At 40.7% G+C, this 22,266-nt stretch overlaps 1 protein-coding gene and 1 pseudogene across 3 annotated transcripts in view; both read right to left on the bottom strand.

Annotated features, from left to right (window-relative positions):
- Positions 1-22,266, bottom strand: part of KIAA1549L (KIAA1549 like) — a 231,813-nt gene that overhangs the window by 192,884 nt on the left and 16,663 nt on the right. The window lies entirely within an intron of this gene.
- Positions 15,980-16,098, bottom strand: LOC112476747 (annotated as a pseudogene).

The raw sequence follows: 22,266 nt of genomic DNA, 5'->3' as shown, positions 1-22,266 counted from the left end.
GGCGGTGGGGGGCTGCAAACTAGCATGTATTTGAATGACTTACTAATCTGCTAACATTTTAATGCTTGACCAAGGGTCTGTAAATGTATTAAAATGAAAGTATTCCAACATTTCTCAAACTTTAATGTGCATATGAGTCACCTGGAGATCTTGTTAAAGTGCAGATTCTGAGTCTGTAAATCTGAGGTAAGGTCTATGACTACATTTGTAACAAGCTTCCAGATGATGCTGTTGCTATTGGTCCACAGCTCACACCGGGCATAGATAGCAAGAAATCACAGGAAGTTTAAAATAACCTGTATTAGGACACCCTCTCCCCACCAGCTGGGCTTTCCTCTCAGATCTGCTCCCCCCTAAACCCCCGCTCTACTGCAGCAGCCCCTCGGCCCACTCTCCCCACACAGTCTTCACGTCTGCCCTTTCTCTTAATCAGCTCCTGATCAAGAAGAGGGGCTTTCGGTGCCCATGACAGCAGAGGGTGTTAACGCACCCCAGCGAGCACTCTTCACGCGCCTCCAGAGGGGCTTTGGCAGGCGGCAGGATCTGGCTCATTTGCTTGCAGAACTAACTACCCATTATTTACAACACAAACTATTAGCTTTACCTTCATGTGGGGCGGCAAATCAACAGTCATTCCTCAGGGCTAGAGGAGCCCTTGTCACTCTCCCACGAGCTCCATCAATGGAGAACAAAAGTCCCAGCTGGGACCACTGCATTAACTTAGGGGAAGAACGGGATGCCTCCAGACACATCATCCCTAACAAGTGGGAGTGTGGTTTCAGCCTGCTGCACACTGCGCCAGTCGCCTGCTCCACAAGCTCATCAAATAGTTCGTGGTTATGAAACGTTTATGCCAACAAAACTGCAGAGCTGCATCTCAAGACTTTGCTGTAAATATTTATTAACCATGACCATCAAGATACAACTTCTCTGTCACTTCGGGGTCCATATTCTGGTTTTCCCTAGCAGGCAGTTCAATCCCTACTCCCTCCAACCCATCCTAAAGAGGTACTTCTTACTTAAAACTGTTTTATAAAAATCCACATGACATCTTTAGAACAACTCAAATAAAATTAATAAAAGATTTCTGAAATATAAACCAGAAGTCTTAACATCTGAGCTGGATGAGTAGGGAGTAGCTTTGTGGATGCTCTTTCTGTGCACAAGGATCGTAAAATGATGATTTAATCACTGGGGAATATTTATCACAAATAGTATCAGATGATGTGCTGTAAAATTTATGCAGCTAAAAGCTCGAGTGTGCAATATAAATAGATTGCTCAGAAGTTTTGGATGTATTGGCCCAGCTCCACTGTTTATTATATGGAGGTTTAATATTATAATAGGTTGTCTCTGAAGACTTCCTCTTGAAAAACAGAAAGCCATTCAAAAAATTATGTTTAATGTGTACACTTAACAAAGGAGAAAAAAATAGCACATTCCTGATGACTCTCTAATAAAGGACAGGGGAAAAGTCTAAGGAATAATAAATCTGACTCTAAAGAAAAGATGAGGGAAAACAGACTGAGAATAGAAACAATTTTTGCTTTCAAAACAGATTCAAGAACTACAAACAGATCTGTGGTGTAAGTAGAAACCATCAAGTATAAAGATTGGCTAATAAAAATTTCAAAGAATGATTATAATGAGATAGCTATCCACCAAACCCTTTACTCAACTCTCATAAAGCTTGACCCTCAGCACGGAAGCAATAATAGTTTTTTTTTAGGTTGGCAATTTTTATTTCCATGTCGAAAGGAAAATGTAAGAGAAAACCATGAAGAGATACAGGAAGAGCTTCTGGCATGGAAGATGAGACCTGAATTCTAGTCTCAGACTCTCATAGAATCTACAATATAAGCTAAGAGGAGACACGAGGCCAGTACCCCAGTGCTTCAGTGTAAAATTCCATTTGTGGTTATTTTCCTGGACCTCCATGCAGTGCTGTCCCCACCCCTCTGTAGCCCTAACAAGGGCTGCTTACACTTTTGAAAACTACAAACTCTCCACATTGAGTCCTCTCATTGCCTAGTACCTATCCAGACAACTTCCAGCATAACATTCCCAGACCCCTACACAGAGGCCCAAAAGCCGATTAAAATTTCCAAGAGGACAGAGACGTGCCCACCTTCTGCTCCAGCATATCTATCCCTAGTGCCCCGAGCATGAGCCGGGCCACTGCTAGAAGCTCAGTAACTCCAAAGGAACCAAGGAAGACTCAAATCACCCAGCAGATAAAACCATAACGAAAAATCTCGGAAAGGTCATGGGCCGTGTCAGCTCATTTATTCAACAAATATTTCATCGAATGCCTATTTTGGATGCTGGGACATAGCAGCAAACAAAACGGTCTCTGACTTCAAGGAGGTGATAGCCCCGCTGGGAAGGCAGACAGTAAATATGTTTCAGGGAGTGAGCACTGCTATGAAGAAAAGCAAAGCAGGATAAGTGGGATAGAGAGCTCCCTAGAGTAGGGTGGTTATAAGAGGAAATCTCTGGTGAGCATTTGAGTAAAAACCTGAGAACGTAAGAAATGCAGTCATGAGATGATACAAGGAAATGCATATCAGGCAGAGAAAAGGGAAAATACAAAGACCCTGCAAGGAGGCCAGAGGCAGAGACAGCCGATGAGATGGAAGAAATGTCTGGAGGTGGTGGCAGATAATATAAGAGTCAAAACCCACTTGTGAGTCACAAAATCAATTCATCAGGTTGCAACCAGCACCTTTAAAAATGAAATAAGACAGAATAAAATAGAAAATACCCGTGTACACTACCTGTTGTGAGGCTAAGTACTGTTTGGCAAAACTGGCGATGTACGTGTGTGGGTGCCACGTGTGTGTCTGTGCAATATAATATGTGCTTCTCGCAGTGAGTTACAATGAAAAAGTTTGAAAATCATGAATATAGTACTTTCCAGATCTGTACCGTGCCATGTGTGGCTACATAATTTAAATTAACAAAAATTAAACAGGATTTAAAATTCATTTCCCTAGTCACACTAGCCACATTTCAAGTGTTCAGTAGCCACATGTGGCTAGTGGCCACTGTACTGGACAGAGCAGATATAAAATATTTCCATCAAAACACAGGAAGTTCTCAGCGCAGCTCTAGATGGTTTGTGACCCCTCTGACACCGGATAGAATTACCAGTGTGTCCAGGATGATCAGATGAGTGGCTTTTCTGAATAGAAGGCTCTGAATTTATATTGTCTCATAATCCAGCTGGAGTCCAGCTGGAGATAAGACCAAAATACACTGAAAGTCACCCTGACACCTACCAGCCATATGCATGGGCTGATAAGGGTCAGTTTGACTCAATTTCTTTCTCCTCAAAGTGACAAAGAATAATCCCCTAGTGTTTGTTATGAATTATACAGACTTACTAGAGAAAAAAACTACAAAATTGTGGGGATCCCAAAGGAAAGTACTTTTAGGAATGGGCAGCTGACCAATGGCAGTACAACAGTGTGATTTTTAAAAATTCATTTCCTGGCCCTGAGCAAGGGCTGAAACCAAATGCAATGAAGGCACAATACTCCCACGTGGGACTCTAATGATTATCAATCAGTGTTATCCTCAGAAGCCCTGCAGCCCAAGGAGGTGGGGACATATCACATGGAGGGCTTTCAGGACACCTAACTCAGGGGTATTCACTCCACCTCAGGACTGGTGCTCACGCTGTTGTGTCTGGTGCTGGCTGCTGCTTAAAAGGGTCTTGTAAACGCTAGGCAATCATCAGTGTTTGTGGCTTCTTCATTCTGGCTCTCTCCATGGCAACAGTGTAAAGAAGCCTAAGGATGTGAAAGTCTCATCTTAGGCCTGGACTTGCTGTGTAGCTTAGAAAGGCAAAACGACTATGCCAGGACGAGCAGTGTGGGCCATGGAGAGAGGACAGAAACTTGGCTGTTCGGCTGGGTATTCCAAACAGACTGCTGTTCCTTCTTAGGATGAGCAGGAGCAATACTCGCCTCATAGTCACATCTTCCCCTGCCGCAGGGCCTTGGCCCCTTCTGGCTGCATCCTGGATGATATACTTGCCTTCTGGGTCCAGGTGTAGGGAGGCAAAGGAGGATCCCCAGTGAGCATATTACCCAAAGATAGTACATCCATACACTCGAAAGCCAAATTCAGAACAGGTAGTCTGACACCTAAGACTGGCAATGAGGTAGAATATTGAAATTGGGACTATCTGTAAAAATCCATCATGTATGGGCACCATATTCATGTAATCTAGTTGCATGCTGTGCAATCCAGTGCTTAATACAGAACATGATGGACAATCAAGAAATATTTTTGAGTAAATAAATGAATGAATGAGTATGAAATACACTAACCTAACATGGCTACAACTTCATCTGTCTTTCTGAACTAGATCAGGAAGCAGGGAAAAGTGGAGTTGTCTTGCCTAATATCTCACCAGTATTACTGGCAATGCACGGAAGAAAGAAACTATAAAGGAAAAGATTTATTGACTTGGCTATGTTATATGTCAGATATCAAATAACACCATAAAAATTAAAAGGCAAATGATAAAATGGGAGAAATACCTGTAACATATAATAAAGACTTAATATTATGACTCTATAAAGCGGTCTTAAAATCGGTAGGAAAAGATATACAGTGCTTTAATAAAAAATGGATAAAGAATGTGAATATGCTCTTCAAATGTACGTGCACATGCAAGTAGCTAATAAACAGATGAAAGAACAAAGTTCGACCTCTCTGCAGGCAATCAAAGAAATGCACATTAAAACAACAATATGAAAGCATTTTCAACTATCAAATTGGCAAATCTGTTGTTGTTTTGCTTTATAATGACAATACCCAACATTAGCAAAGGTGTGGAAAAACGGGTCCTTTCGACACTTTTCATACAGTTATGGAAGACAATTTGGTAACACGTGCCAAAAGCCTTAAAAATGTACACCCCTTTTGATCCAGTAACTCTATTCCAGGAATTCATTCTAAGGAAATAGAGACATAACCAATGATTTACGTAAAAGACATTTATCAGATGTTTATGTAGGGGGAAAACAGAAGTCACCTATAAATCCATCAATAGAAGAGTTAAGTTAACTATATTACTAGCCTATAATAGAAACTATGCATCATTTTTTTAAAAGTCCTTTTACAACATTCACAACAGCCAAGAGTTAGAAGCAACCCAAACATCCATCAACTAATGAATGACACACATACACATACATACATACACATACATACAATCACATACATACACACACACATACATATGTATAATGGAATATTATTCAGCCCTAAAAGGGAAGAAAATCCTGTAACATGTTACAATATGAATGAACCTTGAAGATGTTATGCTGAGTGAAATAAGCCAGACACAGAAAGGCAAGTACTGTAGGAGTCCACTTATATGAGGGATCCAAAGCGTTTAAATTCATAGAGACAGAAAATAGAATAGTTGTCACCAGAGGATGGCAGCAGGGAGAAATGGAGAGTTGTTGTTTAATGAATGGGTATAGAGTTTCCCATTTGCAAGATAAAAAAGTTCTGGAGATCTGTTTCATAACACTGTGAATATACTTAACACTACTGAACTGTCCACTTAAAAATGGTTAAGATGATAAATTTCATGTTATGTGTCTTTTCCCATAATTTTTAAAAAGCTCTTTTACTAGATTATCTAATCATCCATGGATTATTCAGTTCATAAACTACCATACTATAAAATATACTTTTTTTCCATCCTGAATCTATACTACACACAGCCTAATTTCTGTGTGATTCTGAAGGCACTCGAGGGTGCTGCAGAACGCATTTATGATGATCTTCATAACTACCAATTAAAATTTTAACAGACTTCTTGGCTTGTGTGCTAATTGAAAGCACACAAAGTAGTAGATTTACTGAATTAAGAAACAATGTCACAAATGCTTTGCAATGGTTGTCTCAGAGTTTTCCAGGGCATTTGCAGGGCATTTCAAATATTCTCTGTTTCCAGAAACATCTAGATCCTGAAGATTACATGGCCTCACACACAAATTCTTTTTTGTACCCTTGCTCTGATTTTCTTTTCGCAAATGTAAACACCCTAACTAAACATATACAAGTATTCTCACCCTCTATAACAAGTCCAAAAAGACAGCTCTGCAAAGATGGAAGAAGCATCTGGGCCTCTGTATGGCGCAGAGGTCCACACCAGCAGTTCGTGTAGATGAACTGTTAAATTTTTCATTATAATAATTGCCGCTTTCTTTGTTTCCCCGGTGCCTGAAACACTGCCCAGCCTATTAATAAGGATAGATTATAATTTAACCAATAAAAAAGTAAAGATCATTAACTACACAGATGACGCCAGAATATAAAATAAAGACCAAAGTCATAAGAAGTGTTAAATATTTACATATTATGCTAAATGACAGCATAACAATCCTAACTGAGCATTGTTAAGGGAACACGTCTTCTCCTGGAATTAATTATTCTAAATACACATCCAACAAAAGTCACGTTTTTTATAGACTACTCACTGCGGAATGGTAATAGATATTCTTGATACAAGGATTCCCAAATAAATTTGGGAAATTTGGGAGTAAACAAAGTAAATCTGGTTTCGTTGCCACCAAAATTCTCAAGCTTTAGAAAGTGAGGGTGAATTATTCATCTTTAGAAAGGGGGGTATCAATGCAGTATTCCCCTAAACCATGTGAAAATGAAATGCTTTTAAATGGGGAATTTTATGGGGTTCGTGGTCCCCACAGTCGGCTATGGAAACTCTTCATATTCCCTCTTAGAAAGCCTTTGGTTATGCCAGGATTACATATTACCCTGGCAGGAGAGTGTATCAGTTAAGACTATAGCTGGAATTGGACTATGGGTTCAAACCCTGCCACTGCTACTTACTTACTTACTCAGACAAGTTATTGAACCTCTCTGTATCTCAGTTTCCTTGCCTGTAAAAAGGAGAGGATAACAGCACCTATCTCACAGCAGATTACTATATGTAATCGTTCAACAAATATTCGATCAGTTTACATATTTCAATAAATTAAGAAATCAGTATACAACTGTACATTTGAAACCTATATATTTTTATCAACCAATGTCACCCCAATACATTTCATTTTAAAAAGAAGAAACCACGATGAGAAGTCAAACAGGCATCAACAGATTTGGGAACAAGTACAACTGATTCTCCCTGGTAGGAAAAGGTCCCAGTTTCCCAACCATGAGTGGTCTGCCTGCCATGCTATTGGTCACAGAGCAAACAACAAGCGTTAATGAATACAGCCAGCTGGTTAAGTGGCGATCTGTTAAGACACTCTTTACTGTACAACACTATGTACTTCAGCACTAATACTAGAGCAGGGCAGCACCCAAAAACACCATTTCCTTTCCTGTGGTAGAACCTAGCTACTTTCCCGGCACAGTCCAGCCCACACAGTCTTATTTATAGCAAGTCTATAAGGGTGTTAGTAATTCAGGGAATGCCTATTATTAGCAAGATTTAGCCAGTATACTTAGTCTGCAAAACAAGCCCCAAGAACAATACATGTAATTCTTTTTATAATTTTGATATAAATAACAGGATTTATTAATATGATAACCCAAGAAGACAAATTTCTAATAACCACTGGCCATAATGTTGGATCGACATATAGACTTTTCTCCCTGTGTAGTTCATATAAAATATTTATGTAAGAAATAGAACATTAACTGAGTTAAACGTCATCATTTTTATTGGCTATAACACAGGCTTAGAAAGCTTTAACTCTAATGGAAATTAAATGCTTTGCATTTACGATGTTTCCTAGTCTGACCTTTAAACATTAAAATAACTAGAAGCACCACAAAGAAGGAATGAGAATGTTCCACACATGATGCTGCATTTCAGACCTTCAATTTTAAGTAAGATGATGTTTCACCTTCAAGGTTAGAAAGGACAAGACAGGACAAGACGTCCTATGTGCAGCTAGAAAAGAAGGCACAGTTAAACCAGAAGAAGAACTCTCTCCCTCACGAGAAGCAAGAAAAGACTCAAATGGAAGATGTCCTGTGGGCTTTCCATCCATCAAACCTGCCTCCAACTTGATTCCTCAATAATCCTCAGACACTCAATCTGCGCTTGAGAACACATGTGAGCTTTACTTCTTACAAAGGCAACATTCCTAAAAATGGGAATCCACCAAATGTCAGTCAAAAGCACTAGAAGAGCTAACTCTTTAAAAGGAAAACTGTAACAAACTCTCCCTTGTCATTTAGAAAGTTACCTGCATTGGATCCCTGCCATTTAAATTTCATAAATCAGTAGGAAAAACATTAAATATATGTAAAAATGAAAACAGAAAGAACAAATGAGGTTAGGCAATGAACCAAGAGTTTACAATTTTTAATTTTGCCAAACAAAAGCATTTAAAAATTAAAACAAAACAACTACCACCACAAAAACCCTACCTTCCATCAGCAGAAAAGGTCACACCCTTGCTGCACAACAAAATCACCTGGGAGCACTGACCTCCTGCTCCCTGCCTAGTTCGAGGCCTGCCCGGGACTCTGATCAGCTGTCTGAGGTGCGGCCAGGACTCTGTTGTTTCTAAAAGCTCCCAAGTGGTTTTAATGTGCAGCCAGCATTGAGAACCATCATCGTTTCATAAAAGAAAAGGCATTTTAAAACCAAAAAAGGTAAAGCTATAACCTCAGATTATGGGATGGCTATGAAAAGTAAATAACATTAAGCTTATGAAAAAAACACTATCTGAACTTAGTATTTCTTATTTCACTCTGAAGAGCTTGTGGACGAGCATATGGAAATATCTGGTCTACAAGAACAGACTGCACTTTCCCACCCCTCACTGTGTTTGTAGCCTGTTACAGCCTGGCTTGTGCCCTCTCTACTCCACTAAAGTAGCCCTTCCAAAGCTCCTGAAGGGATCTTGAATAGCTAAATCAAATCACTTTTTTGTCATTTCTCCTACCTCCACACCTTTGCAGCATTTCAGAATGGGCTAGTCCTGCCTTCTTGAAACTGTCTTCCTCCTGGCCTGCCAAACGAATCACTATTCCCCAAACACATCTTGCACGTGCTGGCTTCTAGTTTTGAACATGCTGCTCTCTTTTCTTGGCACTGTCTTCTGCCTTCTCTGTTGACCCAAATCCTACATCTACTTCAAGGACAAAGTCAAATGCTACCCACTCATACGCCCATCTATGTTCCATGCATGGGTCCACGGGGAATCTAGCAGAATTTAAAATGCATATTAATGTCAAGGAGTGAGATGAGGTCATAAACTGAAAAGCCGGCTTCAACATCCAAAGCCAGGAAGTCTGAAAACCTTGGAAAGCAGAGCACGAGATGGATTGAGGCAGGTGTTTCAGAACCCAGACAGCTAACAATGGCCATTACGGTGGGATACTTGTAACCGGAACTAATCCAGGTACTACCACTAACTAGCTGGTGATGACAGTTACTGTTTGGGGGGTGTTTTTCTAGGCACTGCCTAGGAACACAAAATTCATTATCTCACTTAACCCTCATGACAACTCCCAGAGGAATGTATTACCGTCCCCATTTACAGAGGCAGCATACACCAGTAATGCAGTTAAGAGATTTGCCCAAGAGCACCCGACTGGTGCATGGCGAAACCAGGATTTGAGCCCATCCTTTGCATTTCTGAAGCTTGCGAGAAATCTCTCTGCTACAGTCCACTGCCTCCTTTGATAGTAACTTCTCTAAACCTTAGATTCTTTTCCCAAAAAAGCGAGGGGTTGGTGTTAGTGATTCCCATGGTCCACGCTCCAAATCTAACATTCCACGGTCCTGTGTAAAAGGAGAGGGAGGCAGAAGTAAAGACACAGCAGAGGGCCACGAACAAAGAGAAATAAAAGACAGAAAGGCAGCGATAACAGGGGCACATGAAAAAAGACAAAATGGCCTTTGTGGCCCCCAGTAGCCCAGATTCCTTTGGGCTTTTTCCTGGCTCTTTTAAGTCTCTTTCCTATCCTGAGATGGGTGTTAGGTAACTTTATCCTATATTGAGTTTTCCTTCCAAATCTCATTCCCAAATGCCCTGAGGACTTGCAGTAAAGCACTACAGAAATAAAAGTACAGGGAAGAAAAAAAAAAGTAGTGAGAACACACTAGAAAAGCAAGCTGTTGGGTTTTCATTTAAAAATGAGAAAGAGGATTATGATAATGATCAAATGAAATCATTCAAAAGGAGTGTTTTCCAAAGAAAGAGAATAAATGAGTAAGGAGAACAGAGAGGAAAAAGCAAGCAGAATGACCTTGATTTAGCAACTGATCTTTATTGATTTTCTTTCACCTTCTAGATTCTGGGAAAAGTCACAATCCAAAGTGTGTGACATTAGAGCCTACCCTTAATGAAATTAGTGGATTAACAAAAATGTCAGGGAAGCACAAAAGAAGAGAGAAATACCTTGGAAGAAATGCTACCCCTTTAATCAACAGAAAAAACAGCAAGGAAAATGAGAACTGGATGGAAACGTTCAGGACGGTAAATGTCATCCATTTCACTTCCCTACAAAATGCCTTTGGAGAGCAATAAATTGTGAACACCACCTTTCTGACCTCTGAGAAAGAATTTTGCGAAGCCATCATCAAACCAATACTTTAGTACACTGGGAACTTCAAAAGTCTGGGGTTTCAAAGTGTCAGCATTCACACCATTTGGTGTCAGGGATGGAGGCACAGCTGAGACTCCTTCCAAGGTTCACAAACCCCTCCCCATCAAAAAAAGCCAATGAACACAAATGCTAGGATATGTGTCCCCCAAATCCCCCAGCATCAGTCACACTTTATCTAATCTCTGACTATTGGGTTGTTTTGAAGGAGAAAAAGTTTCCCATACAAGCAGCTTTGGCCTTTTTTAGAGTCCAGTTTAAGGGCAGGACACCTAATTTCAAGGACATTATCAGAGGTGAGGCAGCCAACCCCTTAAGAGAAGAAAATCTATATCACCTTGGACTTGCAGAGCTGGGACACAGAGATGCCAAAAAAACATGCTCGCGCAAGGTATCTGTGTATAGAAAGCTTTCCTAAAGGTTTAAGAAGCTGTAAAATTTATATATAGATTTAGCTTAGGAAGACATGAGAAACCATTGAACCCATGTTTGCAGATGGAGAAACAGAGGCAAGTGACTGGCCCAAAGCCAAGGCCACACAGCTGATAAATGGCAGTCCCCTGCACTTCACTTCTAGCTCAGAATTTAGTTCTCTACTCTCCTTTACCCACCCCTAACCAGTTATTGGTTAAAATAACTTCCCTCCTAGCTCTAGAACATATCAGCTCAGTTATTATGTGTTTTGGTGAAGAACATGCTACAAAAGACACTTTCCAATCTTTCTATTTTGTATACAACAAATATCTGTTCCTTATTTCAGAAGAGTAGAATTCATTGAGTGTTTTTCCCTACTCTTGAAAGCACATATTTTAGCAACTGGATGAAATTTCTATTATCCTAAGAGCCCTTAAGAAGACAACTATCTTGTTTAGGAAGAGGGAAAAAAAATTATGAGCTTCTTAAGCTTGGAAGGTGAGACCCCACAGGCAGGGATCACAGAAAGCTCAACAGCTCTGACTGAAAACTGATGAGGAGTTTAGGGAGTGAAAATAAAGGGAAGAGAAAAGACAGAAAGATGGGAGAAGGCTGAAGGTTTTTAGAGTTGGCCGAAAAATTTTCCAGAACAAGGACACAGCAGGAACTTTTTAAAGCCATTTGCTTGCTGCAGTACGAATTCTTTGACCTTCCCAACTATCATTAAAGTCCACTTCCCAAAGCCAAGAAAAGCGAAAACAAACAAGTGGGACTATATCAAACTAAAAAAGCTTCTGCCCAGCAAAGGAAACCATTAAACAAAACGAAAAGACAACCTATGGAAGGGAGAAAATATTTGCAAATCATATATCTGATGTAATTCAAAATATACAAACTCATACAACCAAACAGCAAAAAAACAAACAATTCGTTTAAAAAATGGGCAGAGGAACTGAATAAATGTTTTCTTTTTCCGAAGGAGACATACAAATGGCCAAGAGGTACATGAAAAGGTGCTCAAGACTAATCATTATGGAAAGGAAAATCAACACTACAATGAGATATCACCTCATAGAATGACCATCAGCAAAAAGACGAGAAATAATAAGTGTTGGCTAAGATATTTGAAAAAAAAAAAAAAATTCTTTTGTACTGTTGATGGAAATGTAAATTGGTATAACCACTATGGCAAAGAGTATTCGGGTGCCTCAAAAAATTAAAAATAAAACTAAGGAGTGGCTCCATAGTGTAGTAGTTAGCACATCTGCTTTACACGCAGAAGGTCCTGGGTCCATCCCCCAGATGGAGCCACATGCCAGGCCCCGGGTGCGCCAGGCCCCCCGGGTGCGCCAGGCCCCCCGAGTGTGCCAGAGGTTCAAGGCCCTGGGTCCACACAGGGAGCGTGTGGGAGAAGAGATCCAGCTCTTAAGAGGAAACAGCAACATCCATAGGTCAGGGGTAGAAATGGGGGAATTGGAATTAAAGGGCGGGGGGAAAGATAAAAAATAAAACTACCACATGATCTAGCAACTCCACTTCTGGGTATACATCCAAAGGAAACAAAATCACTGTCTCGAAGAGATATGTGCAGCCCCGTGTTCACTGTAGCTTTATTTACAGTAGCCAAGAAAAAGAAACAACCTAAGTGTCCATCAATGGATAAAGAATATGTATACACACACACAACACACACAGCACAACAGATTATTCAGCCATAAAAAAGAAGGAAATTCAGCCATAAAAAAGAAGGAAATCCCACCATTTGTGACAACACAAATAGACCTTGAAGGCATTATGCTAAGTGAAATAAGTCAGACAGAAAAACACAAATACTGAATGATCCCAATTATATGTAGAATCTTAAAAAAACAAACCCATAGAAACAGAGAACAGATTGGTAAGTGCCACAGTCATGGCTTGGGGTGAGGGGAAGTGGGCAAAATGGCTGAAGGCGGTCAAAAATTAAAGTTCTGGGGATGTAACTTGAAAAATAAAAATAAAAATAAAAAAAAATAGCCTTCTGTGTAATTGTAAATGCTGAGTTCAGGTGGGTTACTTTAAGAAATTAAGAAAAAATACTGAACTCCACATTATCTAGATGGACATGCGGAGAACAAGGATAAAAAGCCCCTAAGTAAACTGGGTCATTTTGTGGAAGCAGAAACTCAAAGGCAGAAGTGAGAGTAAGAACATAAGCTGTTGAGGCATTTGCATTATAATTCCACCAGCTGGTAACAGGGGGGTCGAGCCCATTTAAGTAGGGCTCGAGGGGCAAGAAGACCTCACCTGACACCTGGGTATATGAAAGCGAAGGGTAACTAAAGAGTTGCCAAAAAAAAAGAATCCAGAGGAGCAGCGGCAAAGTTAACAGCGTCCCGGAAGACGCCCTGATCCTTCCATCAGACTTGTGAAGGAGGACGCAGTGAGAGGTAATCCCTTCAGTACGGGCGTGGGGTGAGGGCGGACAGCAGAGGTCAGGCCTCCCAGAATTTCAGGGCCCTGGGGAGCTTTGCTCTCTGCCAGATTACAACACAGCATCAGCAAGGGTGAGCTTATGCTCCAGCCCCCCATCTATGTCCACCTGTCTATGAGACATACGAGGTCATACGATTTGGACCAAGTTCATTTGAAAACAGAGACAGCAAATGGAAAGCCGAGGGGTCCGGCAGCCACTCCTCCCCTGCACAGCACATCCATGTGGCCATATGGCCTGTGCACGTGTGAACCGTAAGTGGGAGCCCGCAGGAGCCCCCTCCCCTCCCAGCCATTCTGAAAGGGAGCCCAGCAAATTAAAGCAACACCAGTTACTAACAGAAACACGAACAGCAGGTGTTTTGAGGTCCTGGGATTCTGGATTATGTTTTCCCCCTTTCTCTGCATGCCAGCCTTTGGTGGTTGGGGGAGGGAGGGAGTAACATGGTTTTCTTATACCCAAACACACACAAATATATATGTATATAATAAAATTGTAATTGTGTTACAAAAGTAAAAAAGGAAGACTCATCATAATGATCGTTTTTCATTCTCTGACTGAATTAGTTTTGCTCCAACTGCTGAATCACTCAAAGGAGTGGTACACAAGGTAATAATAAATCTTTCTACTTGGAGAAACCATTAACCTCCCTTACAGCAGGCCAGGTCCATAGGCCTATTGACATAGAGCCTTCTTCTAAAAACAGGGCTAATGATACCAAGAACATGGAGGAAATACTATTCCTCAAGCAGCTTTTGGTTCTTTCAAAAACCAAACGTGTAGGGTAATAACAGGAAAGACATTACCAGAGGGTATTTAATCTGGAAATTCTGTTAATTTATTATGGCAGTTTCATGTGAATTCTCTTGTTACTCAAAACCACTGCTTAATAATTTCGTAGCTCGAAATAATTTTGGCCATCTTGTCACTTCTTTTATCTTCCAACACAACCCTTTCTACAAACCTAAGTTTTTCTATTATCTATTTTGGCATCAATGCATTTATGATATTTATTCTGTTTATAATCAATGCTATTTTTATTTCTCATTCTTTTTTTCTGGATTGAAAGACCCGTGAGGGCAAGAATATTTATTCCGTTCACCATCAGTCTCTTCATTCCTATTACCAAGGGCAGTTGTTGAATAAATGATTTGATATAAACCAAAAGAAAAGAATTTCCCTGGGTTGTTATTTTATCTGACTTTAAATAAAGGTTTTATTAAACCTCCTTCACCAAGTAAATCCTTTTTATGATGCCTCGCCCAGCTTTTCACTTTCCCATGTGTATACGAGATTTAAAGGATCCAATTCAACCTCCCTAAGAGTCTGCAAATATTAACTTCATTTAACAACAAACAGTACAGGAGCTGACACAAAGGGCCTATATTCAAAATAATTATCGCTAATTTCAGTGCTTGGTGCATGAAACTGGTGATGTCAAATCTCAATGAAAATAAGATATCTACATCAGTGGTTTTGAAATATGTTTTCATCAAGCCCCTTGGAAAGCTGAATGGTAAGGAAATTCCTTTCTCTCGGAGAAGCACAGGTATGGTATACACTGAATTTAAGCATATAATTCTAAGGATTGATAGATACCTCCCACCAGGGCAGTGTTTTTCAAAGAATGGATTGTGACCCATTAATGGATCATGAAGTCAATTTAGTGGGTCATGACCAGCTTGTAAGGAAAAGGAAGAAAGGTAGAAAGAAGGATGGAAAATGAAAACAAAAAAAAGAGGAAAAGGGAAGGAAGGAAGAAAGAAGAGAGGTAATGGGAAGTATTACCTTCTGACACTTTTTTTTTAAGTTGTGGTGTGTATGCGTACTCGTGTATGTGTGTTGGATCAAAATGTAAAATACAGTTCTTATTGTGCATTGCCATAAAAATCATGTAGAAAAAGACTACTCTAGGGGTTCACAGACCCCTGATCGAAATGATTAAGGATGAAATTGCCATCTTGCTTGGTTGCCAAGATCCTCAGAAAAGACTATTGCCTCTCATGTGAGTTTTAACCAGAAGAGGGACATGCACCAAGACAGAGGTGTGAACAGAATGCTGAGTCTGAGGTACTCCAAGAAATTAAGCTTGGTGGGCACAGGGTACAAGGACTGCAGTGGGGCCCCTGCAACTAGTGGAGGCCCAACTTCATGTCACAAACCAAAGGTCACCAACTCAATGCTGCAGGAGCCAGGTGGGTGGCATAAACGAGTGAAGCATGCCTGGAAAGGTAGAGTCTGTGACTACCTGGAGAGGACACACCCCATCTAAGGGGCATAGCTGTCCCTCTGTCCAGCTAGCTGCTTCCTGGGGGGAGAGGCGATGCAAGACTTCTAGTTTTTTAAGACAACCCAGAAATCTAAAGATCTTATGTGAAATTTTCTGATCTTGTTTTTTTTTTTTTTTGGTTGACCTCACAGATTGCAAGGAACTTGTCAGCTTACAATCCCTTATTTTTTTGATTTTATTTTTTATGCCTACAGCACCTGATCTTCCTAGGTGGTCTTCCATCCAAGTACTAACCAGGCCTGACCCTGCTTAGCTTCCAAGATCAGACGGGATCGGGCTTGTTCAGGGTAGCATGGTCATAGACTGATTTTTAATACAGGAAAGTAAAGCCCAAAGAAAATTGTTTTTCAACATGGTGCAGGATAACACAATGAGTCAAATAAAAGATATCCATGGGCTGGATACAGTTTTCAGCCTAGGGTGCGGAAGGACATATGATTTCTTTCATGATTTAGAAGGACCTATGGAGGGCGGACTGGGGTGGGAAGGAGGAAAGAGACCAGAAAGGAGGCTACAGAAATCATCTAAATGAGAAATCACGGAGTCCTGGTAAAGGTTGTAGAAAGAGGCATTAGACACAGGAAATAAAAGGAGCCAGAACTGACAGGGCCAGTTAGATGTGCTAACTGAAAGAGAGGAAGGAGTCTAGGAAGACTCTGGTTTCTGACTTGTGTGGCCAAGCAAACAGAGGCTCCATTCACCAAGACTGAGCATACAGAAGAGGGCCAGGCGAGGCGATCAGGCTGGGAGACAGACAGCTGAGTGCATGCTGACTAGAGAGCAGCTGACTGGAAGTGGAAGTGTCCGTAGGAGAGAAGAACAGTGATGGAGTGCAGCAGAAGCTCTGCTAAAGGTGGATTATTGTGATTCATCTACACCTAGATGTCGATGAAGCTAGAAGACATGAAGGCTAAGACAGAATCTTGGGGCACACCCGCACTTCAAGGGTGAACAGATGAAGAAGGTGCTATAGAAGTCATCGTTTGAAAAGTCATCATTTGAAAAGTCGTCGACTGAGAAGGTGGACTGGAAGGCCAGAAGCAGGTTAGAAGGCTCAAGGAGAGCCATGGGCATTTAAAAAAGCCATTCGGGAAAATGGAAAGTGGCACTGATGAGGAATCCATGAAGGGACGGCAAGTGGTATTGAAAACTCCGTGGAGAGGCGCATTGTTGGACCAGTTGACCACAGAGATGCTGGAAACAAGAATCATAAGGACACCAGAATACCAGTTGTATTGTTATACATTCTGCAGCCTGCGGGTTGAAGTAGACAGTGAATGGCTGGACTATCCCAAGGCTGAGGGGATGCAGGTGGAGAAACACAAGGGGCTGAGACAGGCACGGGGCCTGGGCTGGACAGAAAGGAAACAGAAGCATGATGGGACACATGGACTAAGATGAAAGTCAGAAGCAGAGGGGGTTGAAACCTCAGAGAGGCCAAAAAGTAGGTAAAGTGGGAATAAGGGAGAGAGCACCGGAATGATAAGAGGTTGTAGACAGAATACAATACTAAAGTCTGAGAGTTCAGCGGGGGGGTGCAAGCTCCTGAGGGTGGTCCAGGCTGTGGCCATTGGGGAACAGTGGCAGAAACAAGGTGAAAATAAAAATGGTTCCAATTAAGCAGTCAAGAAGCTTTGAGGCTGGGGTAAGAAGAGGGTGGGTCATCCACATGGATCCCGATGTGGCTTGCACTGATGGACGTGGCATGGAAGATTGTGAGCAGTGTCAAGTCCTCAATAAATGAGAAGCCAGGTGCTTGTAAAATCAGAAGGTGACAGCGACAAGAAGGGGGAAGGCAGGACTTTCAATGGAAGAGGAGGCATTGTATGAGAGTGAAAGAATAAAGGTTGTGGGGAAAAGCAGAAAAATGCAAAACGGCTTCCCACCCACACTCCAGGGAATGCCAGAAAATAAGCATCCTCACTGCAGAACCCAAAATACCATGCGCATTCACCCGTAACTCCGTCCTCTTCCACTTACAGTCTATTCTCCCCTTTTGCCTTCCAGTGATGCGCAGGGGCACTGCTCCAGCCAGGGTATGGTGGACAAGGACACACAACACTCAGGCTCCAGGTCTGACTCCTTCAATAACCAGCTGAGTGACCGCGAATAAGCCATTTAATCTCTGTGTGCCTGAAGTTACTCATCTAGAAAATGGGATTTATGATATTCGCTCTCTTTATCCCTCGTTAGCTGTTAGAAGAATATGAGACTCAAAGCCAGAAGATGTTTTAAAGGGCAATTTTATTCCTTAATCCTATTTAGCTGAGAAACAGGCTGGACAAGAGTAATGGTGAGTCTTCAGGTCAAGGAGAGCGCAGCGCTTGACACACAGGAGGCACTCAATAATTACTGTTGACTCGATGAATGAATTAGAAACCTACTGGAAATTTTTAAACTGAGTATGTAGATGCAAGAAATTCTCAACATCCATCTCAAATCTAGTTCTCTGGTGTAAATTTATGTGAATTCCATAAAAGATAGCTGCAAACCGAAACATTACTTCCAATATGCCAGCATAAGAAATGCAGTGGTCACCGAGGGCAGGGAAAATGACGAGTCCCCGAGACAAATTCATAACTCACCAAGCTCAAAGGGCAAATTCAGAAACATACCCCAGAGCATCTAAATTTTATTAAGATGCGGCCACAGTGCGACTCACTCCTATGTGTTTTTAAATGGCTGAAACAAGACCAAAACCACAACAAACTCAATCTGTATGTGTGAATTGTGAAGAATCCCAGAAAATGTTTGAGAAGTCTTGCCAGGGTACTTGAATTTTAAACACTATGGGGGTCAAAACACAATCTATTCCACTGTCATTACCCCCAATAATAAGAGCTTGGAAATAAATACCATTTAGCGTGTATCTGAAATCTGAAATGAGGAGACACAAATGCAGATATCCTCATGGCCAAATCCATGCTCATACCCACTTTGTGGCCAGATCATACTGTGGAAACGACAGATGTAAAAGGCTTCTAGAAAGCATACGATATGTGCCTAACAGATAAAACTGCTTTATCTCATCCTCAGGCTTGGGGTGTGGCTCGCTGGGCAGAGAAGGAACAGGTACAATCGTGGAGAGTATTTAGCATAGCAGTGGACAGAGCACAGGCCTTGGGTTCAAAGGGAGAGATCCAACATCATTATGCTGTATGGTTCTGGGCAAGTTACATCACTTCTCTAAGCCACAGCTTCCCCATCTGTAAAATGGGAATAATTATGGCCACATCTCATAGAGTGACTGTGAAGGTTAAATGCCACAGTAAGCACATCAGGCCCCCAACACAGTGTCAGGAACATAGTAAGGGCTAACAAAATAAGTGGAAACTATGACTTTCACTATAACTTACCTGACACAGAGCTGTTCAGTGAAGATATTTTACAGTTTCAGGCAATTTAGCTAAGAATGGTTTAAAGATAATTTTATTCCATAATTTCCATTATGTGTTACGGTAAGAATTATTTCAAAAGGAAAATGCCAACTTCACTTTTAAAGATTCTGTTGCTGGCACCTGATTCTCTAAGATCTGCACTGATAAAAATCAACAATCCAAGAGTTCCCAGTGGACCTCTAGCACCATTTAGGCCATGATCACAGACAAGCAGCAATCACTGCCCTTTCAGACAGATTCTTAACATTAGGGACCCACCAGTCCATTCTGACTGGAACCCAGAGAAAAGCAGATGCTTAATTTGACAGCCCAGTCCATGAGGAATAAAAATGAAATGAAGCCTTTTAACAGTTATTCTCTGTACCACTTATTTTGCACCTGGATGTTTCACCTTCTATATTCGATTAGCTATTTTCATGCAATCGTGTCCTTGTATATTTTCCTTAAAAGCACTATTGGTACCACTTTGGAAACCTCGCCTAGCACTGGCCTTACTTAACTTGTTATATATGTTCAGTAAGTATTTGATTGGTTGATTTCTACATATTTGCAAGTATCACTGACTCTTGAAGATGTGCTGTACCTGAAAGACCAAAAACTAACAAGACTGTCAAAATTATTGTTGAAATATATGACATTATGTCAAACTATTAGAAATTATTTTTCTATTATAAATTCAGAACAGATTATTAAACATCCTTATTAATGATGGCTTGAGATAAGCAACTAATACGAAGAATCAGAAGTCAGTCTCCTGTCAGCATGAGCAAGGCGAGCTCTTTGCAGCAAGAGCTGACGTTATGATGCTATCAACCAGAAAGCTGAGCCCACAGGCAAGGTAAGCCATAACAAAGAGGAACAGGAGTGCCACAGCCTGTGACCAAAACATGGCCACATTCTCCTTCGTTCTTTATCTTTGTCATTCTGAATTCACAAAAATTGAATGAGTACGATCTGGAACTATTTCCAAGGCTTAATAATAAGACCAAGGTGAGCACAGGTGACTCAGAAGAGGTCTCATCTGTCAGCATGCAAAGCCAAAATAAACCTTGGGGTCGGAGAGAACAGATGGCCAGGGGGCAGTGGATAGAGCTGGGGGATTCGGAACGATGGCCCTCTGGATGGCATTCCACCATGGGAGATGCCTATTTGTAGGAGGTAATGTCCATTTCACCAGATGGCCAGCTCGCCACCTGGAGTCTCAGCCACCAGGTAAGCTTGGTGACTTGTGAGAATTTTATCTCACCTAAACAGAAAATACTAACAGAGGATAAAAACTGCATCTTCTGTAATTCTTGGGCCTAATGAGAATAGAATCCTGAGATGTTTTAATTATTTTCTAGCAGTTCTTCGTTGGCTTCATGACAATAAACCAACAAAATTTAGAATAGAAAAGAAGAGTTCTTCCTCACTTCCCCCCTCAAAAAGTATCTTAGGATATTATAAACACTAACTGGAGTTGAAGAAGCAGAAAATTTCCTAAAAGAAGAGACAATTAGGAGGTATAACTGATTACTAAATCTTTAACTCAGACTATAGATGATATACAAACATTGCCCATAGTATGTCAACTAGGAACCTGAATCTAAAAATTCAGAAACCATGATGGATTATGATTACAATCATATTTGTAAAAGGTACACAAAAAAAAGTATGAAGAGAAGGCCAATCCTAAAAATGGTTGCATTAGATTGATTTGTTTTTTTCCTAACTTAATGAATGGAAAAATGATAACACAATAGCAGCAGTTGTAGGGCACTATCCATGGCGAAGAACTAGCGGTTGGTTTGTTTGCATATTTGTTTGTTTGTTATTATCCCTCAATCTATCACCTACCAATTCATGATTCTACAGCTCATGCCATCTGTGACTCACCGTATGGGTTCAATCACACTCAAACTGGTCTAATTCCTGTTCTGTGGGACAAAATCACACACACCTGGATGTCCCACAATGTCTAACTGCTATAGTTTCTACGCTTTTCGTCTCTTTACTTATCTTGCCACAGACTGGTAAAAAGTGGTTTGGACCAGTAACACCGGTATAGGGAGGATGAGGGCATTGCTGATACTACTATATAATAGCTAACCACCAAATTGGAAGTTCAGTGTTCCCACCAGATGAAAATCTGTATGGTTGAGGCACTAATGTGGGGAATCTGTGAGTAATTTTTCCTCCTTTGAAAAGTTTCCTTTACTGTTATTGATTTGTCTTGTGATATATTTTTAAGTAGGAGAAAAATGTTCTACTTTTTAAAGAAATTATGGTGAAAATTAGGAAAAGGGGTAAGGCCTAAAACACACATTAATTCATTACAGTACTTGAAACTTTTAAAAGAAAGAAAGGAAAAAGAAAGTGAGTTCTATTGAAAACTTAAACAGAGCAAAGAGAATGAGTGAGGTTAACTGAGTCTCCTTCACTCTCCCTCACTTACCTGCGTTTGGTTTTGTCAGCTTTGTCCGAGTTACCCACTGGGACTCGAAGTCATTCGAGTCAAACTTCTTGTAACACTCATTTGAATTCTTTCCTCAGATAAACTCAACTCATCAGAAATTCTACCAGCACAACCCACATTAATTCTTTCCTCTCACAATACTTCTGTAAATATGTTAATGATCTATTTCTTTTGGCTATGTGTTTATACATCTCTATTTTTAGTATATTCTTCCATCTGGCAAAAGGCATTGAAGTAAAGTCTGGGAGAAACAGAGGAACTTGTAGCTAAGCTACTGCCCCATGAGCAGCCCCTTTCAAGAAATTACATGGCCTGATGGTCATGGAATAGGGTATTTCATGCAAAAATGCAGAAGAAGTATTACCTTTCCTGTTGCCTAGATGCTGTGCTAACACCTTAAATTGCTCTAGGTGAGGTCTTTGGGCTGTATGGTCCCATAACAACCAGCAAAGATATTGTGTCAAGGATAACAAGGTATGAAAGATTTTACTTGTATTCCTATGGGGAAAGAAAAATGTACAATCAATTCCTTCCAGTTAGCCTCAAATCTACCCCCAAATAAATCAGAGTCTCAACAATAAAAAAAAATTGCTTCAAATATACCACAAACAAAATCTCA

This window comes from Pteropus alecto, unplaced genomic scaffold (assembly GCF_000325575.1).
Source record: "Pteropus alecto unplaced genomic scaffold, ASM32557v1 scaffold71, whole genome shotgun sequence".
NCBI lineage: Eukaryota > Metazoa > Chordata > Mammalia > Chiroptera > Pteropodidae > Pteropus > Pteropus alecto.
This window is presented reverse-complemented; position numbering and strand designations above follow the sequence as displayed.